General features: G+C 41.1%; 1 protein-coding gene across 2 annotated transcripts in view; it reads left to right on the plus strand.

The window, feature by feature from the left end:
* Window positions 1-9,240: 9,240 nt before the first annotated feature.
* The window catches only part of CDK17 (cyclin dependent kinase 17), a 106,885-nt gene continuing 98,233 nt past the window's right edge, over window positions 9,241-17,892 (plus strand). For both annotated transcript variants that reach the window (XM_075551144.1, XM_075551145.1), the window contains exon 1: window positions 9,241-9,829. The gene's annotated coding sequence lies outside the window, so the exon portion shown is untranslated. The remainder of the gene's footprint in view (window positions 9,830-17,892) is intronic.

Genomic DNA, 17,892 nt, shown 5'->3' on the forward strand with positions numbered 1-17,892 from the left:
AGTACTTCACAGGAGAAAGATGAGGCTCTCTCCTCTCATAAAGATTTATATCCTTATTAGCCCACAGGGGCAGTTCTCTTCTGTCCTATAGGGCGACTCTGAGTTGCAATCAACTCAATGGCAGTGAGTTTGTTTGTGTTTTGTTTTTGACAGAGAAGTAAACAGCGAATCACCAAAAAAGTTCATTCAAATAACTTTAAAACCAAAGTTATATTAATATCAATGAAATCTTATTGAATACCTGGGTACTTACTATATGCCGCACTAGTGTTAAATGTAGTACATCTGGGTTTTTTTCTGTTCTGTATCCACCAACCAACTTGTGGTGGGGTACCTGCATATTATTTTGGGGCCCTCTTTCTTCCCCTACTCAGCCCATGCTATTTAGATGTAGCTGAGTCTACCCTGTTTGGGGAGGTAGAGCATAAATCCAGGCTTTTGCCCATCACTCAACTAACCTCGCTACAGGGTAGTTCAGCACGCAGATGATGTACTCCAATTAGAACCGAGGATGATTGAGGATAGGGCGCCCTCTTTTCTGCTGGACTTGAACTGGTAACAGAAGAGGTGCAATTGTCACAGCCACATATTGGAGAGATGAGTCAAGGCTTCCCAAAGCAGAGCCACGAGGAGAGAGGGAAACTGTGTCCTGATGATAGAGGTATCCCTGAAACTTGGAGCACTTTGGTCTTTCCAGTGATGTAAACTACAAAATCCCCCTTTGTTAAATTGGGATCTATGTCATTTATAATGGAAAACTGTGTTCAGAGTACTTTATATTTTAAATTTTCATCTAATCCTTACAATCAGGGAAATTTATTTCCCAATTTTATATATGTGGGAACTCTTAAGCAAGCTACCAAAATGTCATAGTAGCAAAACTAAGATTCCCATCCAATCCAACCAATTACAAAGTCCAAACCTTATGCAATATTGCTTCAGAGCTAGAACCCTGTCCTTCTTGAGTTTTGCATATTTTTAATCTTTCTATTACATGAGGTTCAACACTATTAACATAGCGTTGGATTACCCAATAAGCAAGATAAGCACATACTTATTCATGCTTATTTACTAATCTATAGTGAACAACTTCACATGGTAAAAACATATGAACTGCTTACAAAAGATTGATAAGCACAAGTAAACCAGGGATTACCATATATACTCCAGTACAAACTGACCCGAATATCAGCCGGGGCATCTAATTTTACCACAAAAACTGCATTAAAAATGTGCTGAAAAACTTGCCTTATACACGAGCATATATGGTACATTATTTACTGGTCACTACTCCATCTGTTTGGGAAAATCAGTTTGAAAAGAGGCTTTGATTCTGTGGGAGATGCTTTGGGGTTGGGAGAAAGACAGATGCCAGCCAGATCTAGAAACAATACTTTTTATATCGTGGGAAAATATAAAATTGTTCACTACTGATTAGTAAGTTAATGTAAACCTTGTTTATTAGGTAAGCTGTTAGTATATTAGTATCTGCAGCTTTCTTACTACTAAAAAAAATAGTCGATTCAAATATTCTCCTGCTTTACCTCTGCTGCTTCTAAACTTTCTTGTCCTCTCTCTCCTCTTCCTCTTTCTCTTTTCTCCAAACACTTAAATACCCAATATTTTTCTTCATAGGTTATATTAATTCTAACGTGGTGCTTGGGATAAATGTCAGCAAACTGACATTACTGTTGTTAGATGTACCTGAGTAAATTCCAACTCATAGCGACTGAGTGCAACACAAGGAAACACAGCACAGTCTTCCACCATCGTCACAATTGTTCTTACGTTTGAGCTCACTGCTGCAGCCACTCAGTCACTCCATCTTGTCAAGGTCCTTCCTCTTTTTCGCTGCCCTTCTACGTTCCCAAGCATGATGTCCTTCTCCAGGGACTGGTCTTCCACATGTCCAAGTATGTTAGAAAAGTCTCACCATCCTTGCTTCGAAGGAGCATTCTGGCTGTACTTCTTCCAGGACAGATCTGTTTGTTCTTTTGGCAGTCCATGGTACTTTCAATATTCTTTGCCAAGACCGTAATTCAAATGCATTGGACAATCATTATTGTCCAGCTTTCACATGCAAATGAGATGATGGAAAATACCATCGCTTGGGCCAGGTGCACCTTAGTCCTCAAAGCAACATTCCTGCTTTTCAACATCGATAAAGGTTTTGTGCAATAGATTTACTCAGTGAAATTACTCTTTAAACTCTTGACTGTTGCTTCCACCAGCATTGATTGTGGATCCAAGCAAGATGAAATCCTTGACAATTTCATTTTTTTTCTAAATTTATTATGATGTTACTTATTGGTCCAATGGTGAGGATTTGGGTTTTCTTTAAATTGAATCATAATCCATGGTAAAGGCATCAGCTAGTGCTTCAAGGACTCCTCACTTTCAGCAAGCAAGGTTGTATCATCTGCATATCCTAGGTTGTTAATAAGCTTTCCTCCAATCCTGATGCCACATCCTTCATATAATCCAGCTGCTCTGATGATTTGCTCAGCATAGATTGAACAAGTACGATGAGAAGATACAACTCAGACAACCCACTCCTTTCTTGATTTTAAACCAAGCAAACTGATATTGCTAAGTTAATTTACTGAATAAGGACTTCCCTTCTGAAATTTATTTCACTAAATAATAATAATAGCTAAAGAATGGGTTTGTTGTTGTTGTTGTTGTCTGGCTCTGACTTATGGTGACTTTCTATGTAACAGAGCAAAGCATCGCCCTGTTCTTTACGCTATCTATAACAAACTACGGATAGTACTGAGAAAAATGAGAATTCTGGAGTACTTCACTGTGCTTATGTGAAACCTGTGGATGGATCATCTGAACAGAACAAGGGTTTAAAGTCAAGAGAGGTATATATATATATAATCAGAGTTGTTTTCTCTCATAATATTTATCCAATATATCTGCTGAGAAAATGTCAAGATCATTTGTGTGTTTAAATATACTGTTGTGGCTATTGTGTAAATCTGATCCATTAAGGGTTTCTCTGTTTGTTTTTTTGCTGACCCTCAACTAGTCACCATCTCCTTTTATAGCAATTTGTCTTTCCTGATGATATGTCCAAAATAAGCAAGATAAAGTCTTGCTATCCTAGCTCCCAAGGAACGTTCTGGCTATATTTGTTCTAAGACTGGGTTGTTCATTCTTCTGGCAGTCCACTGTATATTTGATATTCTTTGTCAACAGCACAATTAGAATATATCAATTTTTCCCCTGCCTCCCTTTATCCAGCTTTAACTTGCATGTACAATTTAGTCTGATCAACTTCCCCCAAAGTGAATCACTGGGCTGAATGTCAAAGATGACATAATCAGAAAGCCTCCGTGATTCCTACTCTTTTCACATTTCTTAAAAGGGTGAAAACTGCCAATGATCCTCTAGGCCCTGGGAAAATGGTCAATTGCCACATCCTGCTTCTTGACTTGCTTAAGACAGAAAAGCCTTTACTGCCCCAACTCCCACTCTTCATCAGCATTTGATTTTTCTAAAGCATGAACGTTTGTTCAATCTTAAAGGTGACTTTCAATTCTGCTTCATTTTCCAGGAAGTTCAAATAAGCATTGAACGTACTTTGCGTCATTAAGAGGCCACCTCTGCTTTTTCCTTCTTCTTCTTCAGAAAATCAGTATCGTTCAGAGCAGTTAATAGCATGACATTAAAAAAAAAAAGACGAGTGGAAATCTCTTCTTAGTCTCTTAATGGAGTCTTGTGCACAGCCTGACTGAAATCCTGGAGAATAATCCTTTCTCAGCATTTTGTCAGCAATTAGGGAAATTTCATTTTAAAAATATGAAACGGAATGTTTGAAAAGTATGTCTTCCTTAAATGCCGACTGCCCCCCTGGCCCTGCCGAACTCATTTCCCTCCCAAGAACACATGACATCACTCGTCTGAAGAACGTTTATGATGTTCTTCTCCCCCATCCCAGACTGAACCAAATGTTTTGGGTCCTATCAAGTCTCCCGTTAACTCCAAGCCATGTAGCTAACATTTTAGTTGTAAACCAGAATGAAACTCCTTCCCCGAATGTCACACACAGTCAAGTGGAGATATTTTGATGATGATTTTAATTAGATTTGACTCTGACTCCGTGACATTTCTACCTCAAAGGGCTACTCGACAACTCTGCCATCATGGAGTGGTCGGATGCTGTTTTGTCATGTTGGAATGTATGAAATATTTATTAGAAATAGGTGTTAGGGTTAGATGAGATGTTTTGCTTACAAAGCAGGTAAAACCAAAAATATTTGGACTAATATTTCTTTTTTTATGTGCACTTAAATAAAAACCTTTGTATTGTGAATTAAGTGTGTGTGGAGGGGATTCATATCAGATAATCATTTTTGCATTCAACAACTTATCAAACCTTTGAAGATCAATATTCCTTTCTCACCTAATAGTTGGTTTTTATTCCCAAATGTAAAACTCCTTTGTTCGAATCACAGTGAGGGAAAGGGAGCTGACTGCTGCTGTGATGTGCTTCGTTGTGTGTGTGTGTGTGAATATGTGTGAGTGTGTGTGTGTATATATGTGTGTGTGTGTGTATATGTGTGGGTGTATATATGTGTGTTTATATATGTGTATGTGTGAGTGTGTGTGTATATATGTGTATGTGTGAGTGTGTATGTGAGTGTGTATATATGTGTGTATATATGTGTGTATGTATGTATGTATGTGTATATATGTGTATGTGAGTGTGTGTGTATATATATGCGTGTGTATGTGTGTGTATATATGTGTATGTGTTTATATATGTGTGTGTATATATGTGCGTATGTGTGAGTGTGTGTGTATATGTGTGTATGTGTATATATGTGTTTGTGTGTATATATGTGAGTGTGTGTATATATGTGAGTGTGTGTATATATGTGTGTATGTGTGTGTATATGTGTGTGTGTATGTGTGAGTGTGTGTATATATGTGTGTATGTGTGCATGTGTGTGCATATGGTTTCACACAGTAAAATGCAAAATAGAGCCAGACAAATAATAATTTTTCCAGAATGGCAAATTAACTCATCTATGTGGGAATGTTTTAAAATTAATTATGAATAAATGCAAACAGTCTAGAGATTCCAACAGGTTGAAAGGTTGTATCATGAATAGACAGCTATGTATTGGTGCTGCATAGAAAAAACCCAGCCTAATCCATTAGCCTTGAGCTGATTCTAAATCACAGATGCTCTAGCATAGCAGTTCTCAACCTGTGGCTCGTGACCCCTTTGGGGGTCGAATGACCCTTTCACAGGGGTTGCCTGATTCATAACAGTAGCAAAATTAGCTATGAAGTAGCAACAAAAATAATTTTGTGGTTGGGTGCGTCACCACAACACGAGGAACTGCATTCAAGGGTCATGGCATTAGGGAGGTTGAGAACCACGACTCTAGCACCAAGCAGAACTGCCCTATCGGCGTCCCAGGCTGTAATGCTTACAGAGGCTGTCTGCCACAACTTTCTCTTGTATTTGGCTGCTGGTTTGAACCAGCCCAATATGATCTGTGTACATAGGATCACTATGAGTCCGAGATTGACTCCAGCACCTCACCACAAACAACAAAGCACTCAACACTACTCATAGATTAAGATCATTATCAAGTATAGATTAGCCTGATAGATGAACTCTGCTGAGACTAAAGTAGATTAAAATGATAAATCTGACGTGAATGGTTAAAACCTTGTCATCTGAGCTCCCTTTTGATGCACTTGGTGCTTCATCTTTTTTTTTTTAATATTTTCTGAATTGTTGGGGTTTTTTTTCATATTGAGGTTTACCTCTGTTGTATTTTGTCATTGCTGGTAGTCTTCTTGACTGTCTGTTATGTGTTTTTCTATTATTTTTGGTATATGAAACCAGGATGGATAAATCTAGAGAGACAACTGGAATAAAGGTTTCTGGGCAGAGGGGGTGGGTGGTGGGTGTGGTGCAGCGGAAGTGGGGAAGTAATGAGTTGATATCAAAGGAGTACAAAAAGGAAGAAAATGTTTTGAAACTGATTGTGGTAGTGATTATACAACACTGCTTGCTATGAATGGACTACGGAGTGGTATGATGTCTGGGTGAGGTCCTAATAAAATGGGTTGAAAGGAAAAAAAACCCACTCTTGATTAACAGCCACTGTGGTCCTCAAACTTTAGGGTTCAGCAGAGTCCTAGCGAACTTGTAAAAATACAATTTGCTGTGCACCACCAAAAGTTTCTGACTCAGTTGGTCTGGAGTGGGGCCTGAAAGTCTGCATTTCTAAGAAAGTCCTAGGTGATTTGGTGCTGCTGGTTCAGGGTTCCCAATTTGAGAGTCTCGTGTAGAGTATATGAAAATCAGCCTACATGTTTCTTTTCTTTTTCTGAGTGTGTCTTAGCTGGATACGGGTCCTATGTGTTCCTCAGGCTATGCTGTCCTCAGTGTGTCACTGTAAAGATTTTTGGCTCCATCCTCTTCTCCCTCTGTCCAAAGTTCACACTCACTGCTGTGGAGTCGATTATGGCTCCTAGTGAACCCAATGGACAGAGTAGAAGAGCCGTTTGGATTTCCAAGGCTGCACATCTCTCAACCTCACTGCCATCGAATGGATTCTGACTCACATTGATTCTTTCTACAGGACAGGGCAGAACTCCCCCTGCGGTTTTCTGAGACTAATTCTTGACCGGAGTAGGAAGCTTTGTCTTTGACAAAGGCTGGTGCTTGTGAAACTGCTGGTCTTGCTGTCAGCAGCCTAACAAGTGATCACACCACCACCAAATCCCACAAGAGCAAAAATGCCTTGTCTCTTCCTGTTGGGATGAATGGCCACGTGCTTGAACTTCAAATCTCATGATTAGTAGCCCAAGGAGTAACCCACTACTCTACCAAGATCCACTAAAACAATGACTTTTAAATTCTGCTTAACAGTTTCCTACCCCAATTCCCAACTGTTCTTCAAAACACAAGTCTACCTCACGGCTTGAATACAACATCATCAAAACATTTCTAGTTTGACTGGAGAGAAAAGTATTTGTAATTTGTGAATTTCTCAGAGTTTTAATATGTAACTATACTTTTGAATTTTAAAAGGCAGTTTAAAAAATCAATTTTCCAAGTGGATTTCATCTTGGAAGTCTTCCTCAGCACCTCTACCCTAAGTGCTGGGAATATTTATTACCCTTTTTTGGGAAATTCTCTACAAGGTAAATAAAAAGAATATTACAAATTAGAGAACAAGGCCTATTCATAGGTCCCAAACATTATGCATGAGGTTAAAATCAATTTAGAAACTCATGAGAGAAAAAAAACACACTCATACCCATGCTTTTGATTGCTATATGACCTTTTTATTGATCAAAATAATAACTTATTTTGTGATACCAAGAAAGAACTCCTGGCTCCTAGCCTCTATTGATCACATGCTGTTGCCACCTTACTACCTAAAATATGGGAGTCACTCTCACATTCCTCTTCGATTTTCCTCAGGACACTTCTCCTAATCCCAAATCATGCTTGGAATTCTTTAGTTGATTTACATATATATTGCTTCTTTTCACCATTTGCTTTCCAACTTGTGTGTCTTGCTCATTTCTTTATCTTCAATGCCTAGAGCATAATATGTAGTCTTCAGTAAATATTGTTTTCATCCAAGAATAAATAGATCGATAAAAGAATCTAAGTCCTGATGATGCATCTTTATTACAGGGATAAGAATGAAGAGCCAAGAGACCATGCTGTTCAGCAGCAATTCTGATCATCTTTTAATATGAGAGGAATTATTCACACTAAAATTTCTGGGTGCCATTTCATAGACTCACTAGTCTTGTGATTTTAAGATTAAATAAGAGACCAGAAAAAATTAGTCTCTTCTTAAACATCTATTTTTTAAACAAGGTAGCAAAACACAAAACAAAATACAACGCACCACGTTGGTGGATTCAGACTCAGCTGCATAGCAACCCTGTCACCCTCGGGTCTCCTTTAAACAAAGTATATCCAATATGAATATAAATATCTATTTTTCCTTCCCTCTAAATTTAAAAGAACTCTTAAAAAGCGAAGCTAACTGCTATGACTCATTGCCATCCAGTTGATTTTGACTGACAGTGACCCTGTAGGTCAGAGTGGAACTGCTTCTTTAGGATTCAACCAGGATTCCAACCAGGATTCAAGCAGGAATCCAAGACGACGATTGTCATTAGTCCTGAGAACATATGTGATTCGAAATTGCCTTTAAAATGTACTCATTCTTCTTCCGGGTGTTAAAATGGGAAAGCATTTCTCTCTTGCTTCAGGAGGCCTTTTTAAGTGGTTGTAATTTTTTTCTGTTGTCTACTTCCGGCCCCCAGGCTCATCGTTCAGTCCTCTCATTATCCCCCTCCAGGGGTTTCTATTTGTTTTTTTTTATACTTGTATTCTTATTAGGGTAAAAAACTAGGTCAGCATTACTTCAGCTGGGCTTCACTTTCACTCTGCTGTTTTTCCCTTAAACCAGCTTTTAGCATCTGGGACAGGAGAAAGTGAAAATACTTAAGCGAAAATTGGGGCCAACCTCGCTGGGACCCATCCCCCAAGAAAACAAACCCTAACCAACCTAAGGCAACCGTACTTCCTTTCTGCCCTCAGAGTGTCTTGTATTTCCCCTCACGACGCTCAGATTTTTATAACTGTTCAGCAACTCTCACCCCAGTTTAGACTCTTTGTTCTTTGAGGACTCCGCATACTGCCACGCGCAGTTTAAATTAATGAATGATTCGTGCATGAATGTATTGTACTGGGCCCCACCCAGCCGCAAACAATAAAGGAGGAAAATTCCAGCCATCAACCCACTGAAGTGTGTGTGTGTGTGTGTGTGCGTGTGTGCGTGTGTGCCTGGGGTGGGGGTTCTTGGACATCAACTCTAGAGAGAGCCTGCGTAGAACAGGGACACTGGTAATTTGACAGTCATTCGTGGGTGATTTTCGCAAGAGTTTGTTTGTTTTTGTGTGGGGGTGCAGGGGAGAGGGGACTGAATTATTCAGATACCTACCTTTCCAAGTGGAGGGGGGCGGACACTGCCTAACGGTGGGGGCCCCCTCCCTCCGCCTGCCGCTCCAGAAGCGAGGCCCGGGAGCCTGCGGCGCGGGTGCTCGGGGGCCGGGGGTTTCCCGGGGATACCCCGCCCGGCCCCAGGCCCCGCCCCCGGCCTCTAGCCCCGCCCCCCGCCGGCCCCGCCCCTGGCCCCCGGCTCCGCCACCGCCGCCGGCAGGGGTCGCGCTGCCCCCGGCGAGGCGCGCGGGCGGGGGTGGGGAGAGCTTCTACGGCCCGCTCGCCTTTCTCCGCCGCCGCTGGTTGGATCGTTTCAATAAAAGTCTTTTTCTCTGTGGCTCGCTCTTCTCCGGGGAACAAGCGGAGGCGTCAATCCGCCGTCGCCGAGTGAGAAAACGACGCTCACGCAGCGGCCGCCCGCGTTCCCCTCAGCTCCCCACGGTCCGGCCGCACAGCCCGGGAGAAGCAGCAGCAGCAGCCGCCTCAGCCCTCAGTCCTCAGCGCGAAGTCGGAGGCTCTGCGCCCGCCAGGCTCCCGCCCCGGCTTCTCGGAGGGGATCAGTGAGCCGCCCGCGCGGCTCGGCGGCCCGGGAGCCATGTTGACCGGGGGGCTCGGTAACGCGTGAGGGACTCCCGGCCCCTCCCGGAGGCCCCCGGAGCCGCGGCGAGAGCCGGAAGGCGGCGCCGGCGGAGGCCCGCGCCTCGGAGGCGCCTCGGCTCGGCGGCCGCGAGGACCCGGACCTGCATCCGGTCGCGGCGGGCGTCGGCGGCGCGGCTTTCCCTCCGCGCCTCGCCGGGCCTGGGCACTCGGCCCCCGCACTTGCTGGTGAGTTCGCGGCCGCCGTCGGCACGGGGCTCCCCACAGCTGTCGGGCCGCGGCCGGGCGGGGAGGGGCGGCCGGGGCGGGGGGACCGATGGGGGACCCAGGCCCAGCCGAGAAGTTGAGAGGGAGGCGCGGCGCCGGGGGGCTGCGTGTGTCTGTCGCCCCTGGGGTCCATTGAGGTCCCCGCGTCGCCCAGGCATTTCCGGGGGGGTGTTGGGGGTGAGGAAGTGGGGGTGTCGCACGCACTCCTTCCCGGGAGGCGTCTCTAGCCTCCGCCGCCGCCTCCGGTGCTCGCAGCCGCTTCGGTCTCCAGGGGAGACCGAACTCCCTGCGAGGTGGAGGAGGGGAAGAGGCAGCAAGTCCCCCGAGACACAAAGGTCCCCTCGGCGGGGCGGCCGGCAGGGGCGCCGGTCCCCCGAGGTGGGCGCGCAGGCGGTGGCCGGCAGCTCCTTGGAGACGGCGGGGTGTGCGCTGGGGGCGCGGGCGGGGGAGCCCCCGCGTGGGGAGCGGGCGGAGACAAAGATCAGGCGGCCGCCCGCCGGCGGGTCTCACCTCCGAGTGTTGGTCTCGGGAGGGCTGGAGCGGGGGAGGGGGCAGTGGGGGGCGCCGAGGACCAATGGGGGAGGGCCCCCCCGGGGGCGGCCAGGTAGTGTCGTGTCCATCGCAGTTGCCTTTCTCGGCGTTTTTGTATCCGGCCCATTTGTTCCCCAACTCAGCTGGATAGCTCCAGATTCCCTCCCGCTCATCACCCCCACGCTGCCACCTGGATTCGCGTTCTCCCCCGACTTTTCACCCACTCCTTGGCGGGGAAGCGGGATTTTGCCCGGAGCTTGGGGAACGTTTGCTAATGACAGGATGCCGGAGCTGGTTCTGACCCTGAACTGCCTTGAACTCCTCCTCGCTCTTCCTGCCACCCTTTCCCCTCGGAGATGTGTAGTGTCACATGGCCTTTAACAATTAGCTTTTCTTCTGCAAACATGGCAAAGGCATTTAGCTGGAATCCGTGGAGCTTCTCTTTCGTCTATAAAAGCGTCTCTTTTATTATATATGTTTTGGTGGCTTCTGGTATCATCGCTTGACTTGGCCAGATTGGCTTTCTTTCTAGGTATAAAGTGGAAGATTTTATTTAGCGACGTGGCCGTTCCTAGGGTCACTAAAGTGTATTCCTGGCAGTTAGGCCGTCTGTTACTTGTCAAGAAATACTGGGCTTCAAGGCAGAGAATTCTTTCAAACTTTGCGTTCTCGTTCTTGTTCTTTTTAATGTCTGTTGGCAGACTTTTAATTTTTTTATAGCTCTTGTATAAGAGGTCAAAGTTAACACATCTGGGTTACTATATTTCGGATTTATTTTGTTAGCCATTGGGCAGAAGAAAATGAATGGGATTTTAAGATCTTTGATGCCCAGAGTAGTCCCATAGCCTAGCTGAAGCTAGAAATAAGATTAAATCCATTTTTAAATAAAACTGTTGTCCGAGGTGACAACATTGGTTTTGTTTTGTTCTAGTGTGGGGCTAAAAAGTTATTTATTTATTAATAATTTTATTGGGACTCATACAATTCTTATCACAATCCATACATACATCCATTGTGTCAAGAACATATGTACAGTTGTTGCCATCATCATTCTCAAAACATTTGCCTTCTACTTGAGCCCTTAATATCTGCTGCTCATTTTCCCCTTCTCTCCCCACTTCCCCTTAGCTCATGAACCCTTCATTTTTCATGAATTATTATTACTAAAAAGTTATTTTAGTGATTAAATATTGGGGCGTTGCTTTGTTAATGAAGTAATGTCAGTTGTTTTTTTTTGTAATTCTGACACCTGCATATTTTCATAAACAATGGATTGGAACAAACTACCAAGAAAAATGTGTATATATTTAAGGAGTACTCTTTGTATGAGGATATATTTCTTGGACGTTACAAGAACATTCTAGAGTAGAAAAGGTATTACCATTTTTATCTGTTACCATTTTTCACTGCATGGACCAGAACACTTGACAGTTAAAATGCAGGGCTTAAAAAAAAAAAAGGTGAGTCTTTGAATCTAAGCTGTTTTAAAATTGCTGTTCAGTTGTAATTTGTGGTTATTTGATCATCTTACAGTGAAAATAATGGAGGCTTGGTGGCACAACAAAGGTTGGTTTTTTGAACCCACCCAGCAAGCGATTCCGAAAGAGAAAACCTGGCAATCAGCTCCAGTAAAGATTACAGCCTAGGAATTCCTCTGGGGCAGATGTACCTGCCATGGGGGGGTCGCTATGAGTTACAAGTCAACTAGTCCACTTGATGGCACACAAAAAACAAGCAACACCACAGTTAAAATGCACGACTGAAATCTGAATTTCAATAACAAAACACAAGAAACCTGAAAGTGTATTTGACGTCAAGATGTCACTGTTCAGATCCTTGTGAGAACAGCCCTGTCTTGCAGCTTGCTGCCTTTATGATGTTGACACATACCCATTGTTTGTGAAAGGAATTTCAGCTTAGGGTTAAGTCTCTGAATTATGGGACTCTTTATCCCACTTGGTCACCTAACATTCAGTATTTCACATCTCTTTGTGAAACTAACAGGTCGTATTCATAATTCGTGTTTTATATAACATGTTTACTACCAAGGCTCTATTGAGGGCACATTGAATTTTTTCCTATATATGTGTTGGGTCTAATTGGACAATCAAGATTTAAGTCTCTATGGGAGAAAATCTAAAATGTTAACAAAGACATCTAGAGGAATTTATGTGTGATTAAAAATACATTCTTATATTTTATGAAATTTTATTTTTAGCATCGGATAAAAGTAAATGTAGAACTAAAATCTTGTTAATATTTGTTTTATTACAATTAGCTCCTATGAAGTGTTCCATTTATTTTCATCCTTGCTTCAGGCTCGGTAGAAGTAACTTTCAGTGTTAGGTATTAGACATCATGTAGCCTGCCTATGTGAACTGTGTTGTCAGAAGGAAAGAAGAGGAAGTGAGAGCTACAGAGGAAGAAAAGATGGGATTGAGAGAGTCGATTCAATTAATGAGAGCTTTGTACAGCACGAGTCATGCTTTATTAATTTATTTAAATAATTTTATAGGAGTCATGTTTTAATAAGTCTTTTTTATAAAAAATAGAAAAATAAAATGGTTTTGCTCTATAGCTGAGTAAACAAATTTTAATATACATGCTTGTTGATATGTTTAGTTTTCAGATATTGGCTCAGCACTATAATAATGGTGGAAAAGATGGCATACAAAATCATTTTCTATGAGTTAAAAAAGACTTTTTTCCCCCTCCATAATTTCAGTGGTTTTCTCGTTCATTTTCCTTTGGTGAAATAGGACTAACTGAAAACAGTGCAGTTTTTAAAAAATTGTGAACAATGAAAGGGACAACGCAACTGAGATGGATATTCGAAAGGGAGATGACGGTGTGGTGATACTCCTTACCTGAAAAAATTATCTGTGAATATGAAATTTTTGCTTTACTAATTTCTTTGTTATTGTCTGATAGTGCTGAATATTTATAAGGCACTGCATTTTGAGTCTTTTGCTACTTCCTAGTATTCACATGTATGTAATTACAACATCATACACTGACATTCTTTTATATAACTTATATACATTGATGGTAGATAATTGTTTAATGAATTATTGCTCAATGGGAGAAGTAAACCAAAATATTCCTTAGCTGTTTTATCTATTTTAAAATCTATCTCCTCAAGCATGTTCAGGAGAAATAATTTTAGGTTCTTTTCAATTTTGATTGGGTAATTATTGCTTAAACTTTTTAGTAAGAAATAACTTGAAAGTACATATATATAAAATATAATTATGGTGTTTTTAATTTTAAATGCTGAAAACAAGGAATAGCTTTATGACATATTTAACTGTGCTTTTTATATAGAGTTCGTGAGGTAAAAAAAACCCTAAATATAAAATATAGTAAAGCTGACTAGTATTAAACCTATCATGTTGGCAGGCAGTTTCTTTGAACTTGGTGAGCAGAGTGCCAATTAAACCATAATTATTTTTTAAAGTTTTTGTGTCATGCACTACTACGCCAAGAATTCTAATTGTCATTAATGGGTGCTTTGTTAGTATTTTGCTTCCATAGTTTCGTTGGTGATTACCCCTGACATCTACAAAAGAGGAATTGCCACAGGGTCAAAAAAATGTATTGCATACATATCAGTTTAGCTTTACTGTTCTGGCCCGATTCCTCTCCCTGTTGGTGAACTTGGAAAATCCATAGACATCTACCAATAAATGTAACTTTGTTTTTGGAGGGGAGTATCAACCATAAATGATGTTATTATATTCTGTATTATCATGATATTGTATACTGTATTTGAGGAGCTAGATCCACAGATCCATAGCATATTGATAGAAAGGATATAAAAATTATCTTCTGGACATTGGGCCTCTACTCAAGTACTACCTCAATGCAAGAACACTTTGTTCTATTAATCTGGCATTCCATGATGCTCACCTTCCCTACATGATCTCTGAAGACAAAATGGGTGCATAAGCAAATATGGTGGAGAAAGATGATGGTGCTCAACTATCAAAAGATATAGCATCTTGGGTCTTAAAGGCTTGAGGACAAATATGCGGTCATCTAGCTGAGAAGCAACAAAGTCCCCATGGAAGAAGTACACTAGCCTGTGTGATCATGAGGTGTTGATGGGATCAGGTATCAACATCAAAGACCCAGAACAAAAAATCTATCAATGTGAATTAGGGGGAGTACAGAGTGAGGACCTAAAGCCCATCTTTAGGCAACTGAACATCCCCTTATAGAAGGGTCATGGGGAGGAGACGAGCTCGTCAGAGTGCAGTTTAGCACCTATGAAACAACAATTTTCCTCTAGTTCTTTAATGCGTCCTCCCCCCCATCTCCACTATCATGAACCCAATTGGTGATACCTTACAAATCCGGCTAGACCAGAGGATGTACACTGGTACAGATCAGAGCTGGAAACGGAATCCAGGACAAGTAAACTCCTCAGGACCAATAATGAGAGTAGCGATACCAGAAGGCTAAGGGGAAGGTGGGGAGAAAAGGGGAACCCATCACAATGATCTACATGTAACCCCCTCCCTGGTGGATGAACTACAGAAAAGTGGGTGAAGGGAGACATCAGACAGTCTAATACATGGAAAAATAATTTATAAAGTAGCAAGGGTTTGGGAGGGAGGGAAGGAAAAAAATGAGCTGATACTAAAGGCTCAAGTAGAAAGAAAATGTTTTGAGAATGATAATGGCAACAAGTGTACAAATGTGCTTGACACAATGGATAGATGGATTGTGACGAATTGTACAAGCCACCGATAAAATGATTTATAAAAAAAATCTCCAAAGTTATCTTTTAATTTTTTTATATTATATGAAAGCAATGAACCTTGATTAATTCTTATGTTGGACACTATTCTAATTGTTATTTTGGACGCTGTTCTAAATGTTATTTTGTTACATCCTCACAACAAGCCTTTCCTATATGTATTGCGGCTGTTTTTCAAATAAGGAAACAGAGGCCTCTGATATGGTTAAATACTTGTTTCCAGGGTCCTACCACTATGTTCACCAGTTTAAAATGTTTTGCACTTAAATTACTATGTTACACTGCCTCAGTGATGATGGCATTTTCAAAAGTCAGTGGTAAACTCTGGTGTAGAGTTGTATAAACAGTGATAAATGGCAAAAGCTTCCCAAAATCATACTAAAAGTATACAAAAAGATTAAAGATAGTCCATATTTATCAATCACAATGAAGGTGCTAAAAAGACACTTGAAATATTTGTAGATTTATTTTTGATCAGTGAGTGATATTATAGCTCATTGTATAAAATACAAATGAATATGGCTACTGAAAAAAATAAAAATATATATACTTGGCCCTGTGGTATGGCTATATTTACTTGCATTTACACATATATTATTTTGATTATATTATGTCTTAAATTAGTTTGCATTATTTGTGCATATGCCACCAAAGGGAAGACAGCCAAGATTTGTGTATGTTTGGGTGAAACTTTTGCCTTATGGTAGATTAAAAAGTGTATACATAAACAATTGAGGATTTTTTCTTGGTTTTTAGTATTGATGTAGCTTATTTTAACATTTTCCAAAAATTTAGACTTTTATTTTTAGTTTATTTATATGGCTACATAGCACCAAAAATTAAAACTTCAGACTAGATTGTCCATTTCTGTAGTTAGTACCTTTTTATGTTGAAAACTGATCCTTATGATATGAAAATTGTAAATTAATGTTGTTAACATGTCTTATATCTTCTTTGCATTTAAAGAACAGAAAATGTTACTGATTTTACTTGGAGGTATGAAGTTAAGGTGAAAAATGGAAAATTGCTTTCTTTTGAGCAAAGATGAAAAATTGTTTGCTTTTGAGAAGCACATTTTTGTTTCTTTTAATATTTTTTTAATATAAGTACTTTCAAGAATACTCAATCAGCGGTTCTCAACCTGTGGGTCGTGACCCCTTTGGGGGTCGAATGACCCTTTCACAGGGGCCGTCCAATTCATAACAATAGCAAAATTACAGTTATGAAGTAGCAACGAAAATAATTTCATGGTTGGAGGGTCACCACAACATAAGGAACTGTATTAAAGGGTGGCGGCATTAGGAAGGTTGAGAACCACTGCTCTAAATTATATGTGTATAATAAACAGGATAAAGGATCCAAGGATAATCCTAGGTTAGCTGCTAACTCGTTTTTCAGCCGTCTCAAGTTAAATGCTTAATGCTAGCTAGAGTTGTTCTGACTCATAGTAACTAACTGTACAGCAGGACAAAGCTTGGCCCCCAGAGCTTTGCCATCCCTCACAGTTGTTTTTCTGTTGGACCACATTGTTGCAGCCATTGTGTCAATTCATCTTGTTGAGGGCCATTCTCTTTTCCTATGCTCCTCTATTTCATCTTTGTCCTTTAGAAGCTTTCTGATTGTACTTCGTCCCCAAGAGCTTTGTTTGTCATTTTGATAGTCTGTGGTACTTTGACTGTTCTTCACCAACCCCATAGTTCTAAAGCAGTGGTTGTCAACCTATGGGTCACGACCCATTTCACAGGGGTCACCCGATTCATAACAGTAGCTAAATGACAGTTAAGATACAACGATGAAAATAATTTGATGGTTGGGAGGGTCACCACAACATGAGGAACTGTATTAAAGGCTCACGGCATTAGGAAGGTTGAGAACCACTCTTCTAGTTCATTGATTTTTCTTTGATCTTCCTTACTCAGTGTCCAATTATCACCTGTATATGAGGCAGTAGAAAATATGATGGGTCAGGTGTTAGGTTTAGTCCCCAAAATAACATCCATGCTTTTCAGTGCTTGAAAGAGGTCTTGTGCAGCAGATGTACCTAGCGCATTGCTTGATCTTTTGACTGTTGCTTCCATGAATATTAATTGTGGTTCCAAGCAAGACAAAGTCCTTGACAACTTCAATCTTTCCTCCATTTATCATGATTTTACTATTGGCCATTCTTGAGGATTTTGTTTTCTTTATACTGAGTTATAATTTTGAAGGTTGCAATCCTTGATCTTCTTCAGCAAGTGCTTCAAGTCATCCTCACTTTCCGCAAGCAAGGTTTTGTCATTCTGCATATATAGGTTGTTAATAAGTCTCCCCAATCCTAATGCTGCATTCTTTATATAATCAGCTTCTCTGATTATCTGATCATCATACAAATTGAATAAGTGTAGTGAGAGGATTACAACCCTGATAATGCACGCCTTTCCTGATTTTAAACCATGCAGTATTTCCTTGTTCCATTTGCCTCTTCATTTAGGTTTTGCATGAGCACAATGAAGTTTTCTGGAATTCCTATTCTTCTCAAGATTATACCAATGTTATGATCCACACAGACAAATGCCTTTGTACACTTTTCCCTGGTATTTTCTGCTTCAAGGCAAGATCCATCTGACATCAGCATCAATATCCCTTGTTCCATGTCATTTTCTGAATCTAGCCTGAACCTCTGGTAGCTCACTGTTAATGTACGGCTGTAGCTGTTGTTGGGGATCTTCAGCAACATTATACTTGCATGTGA

This window comes from Tenrec ecaudatus, chromosome 6 (assembly GCF_050624435.1).
Source record: "Tenrec ecaudatus isolate mTenEca1 chromosome 6, mTenEca1.hap1, whole genome shotgun sequence".
Taxonomy (NCBI): domain Eukaryota; kingdom Metazoa; phylum Chordata; class Mammalia; order Afrosoricida; family Tenrecidae; genus Tenrec; species Tenrec ecaudatus.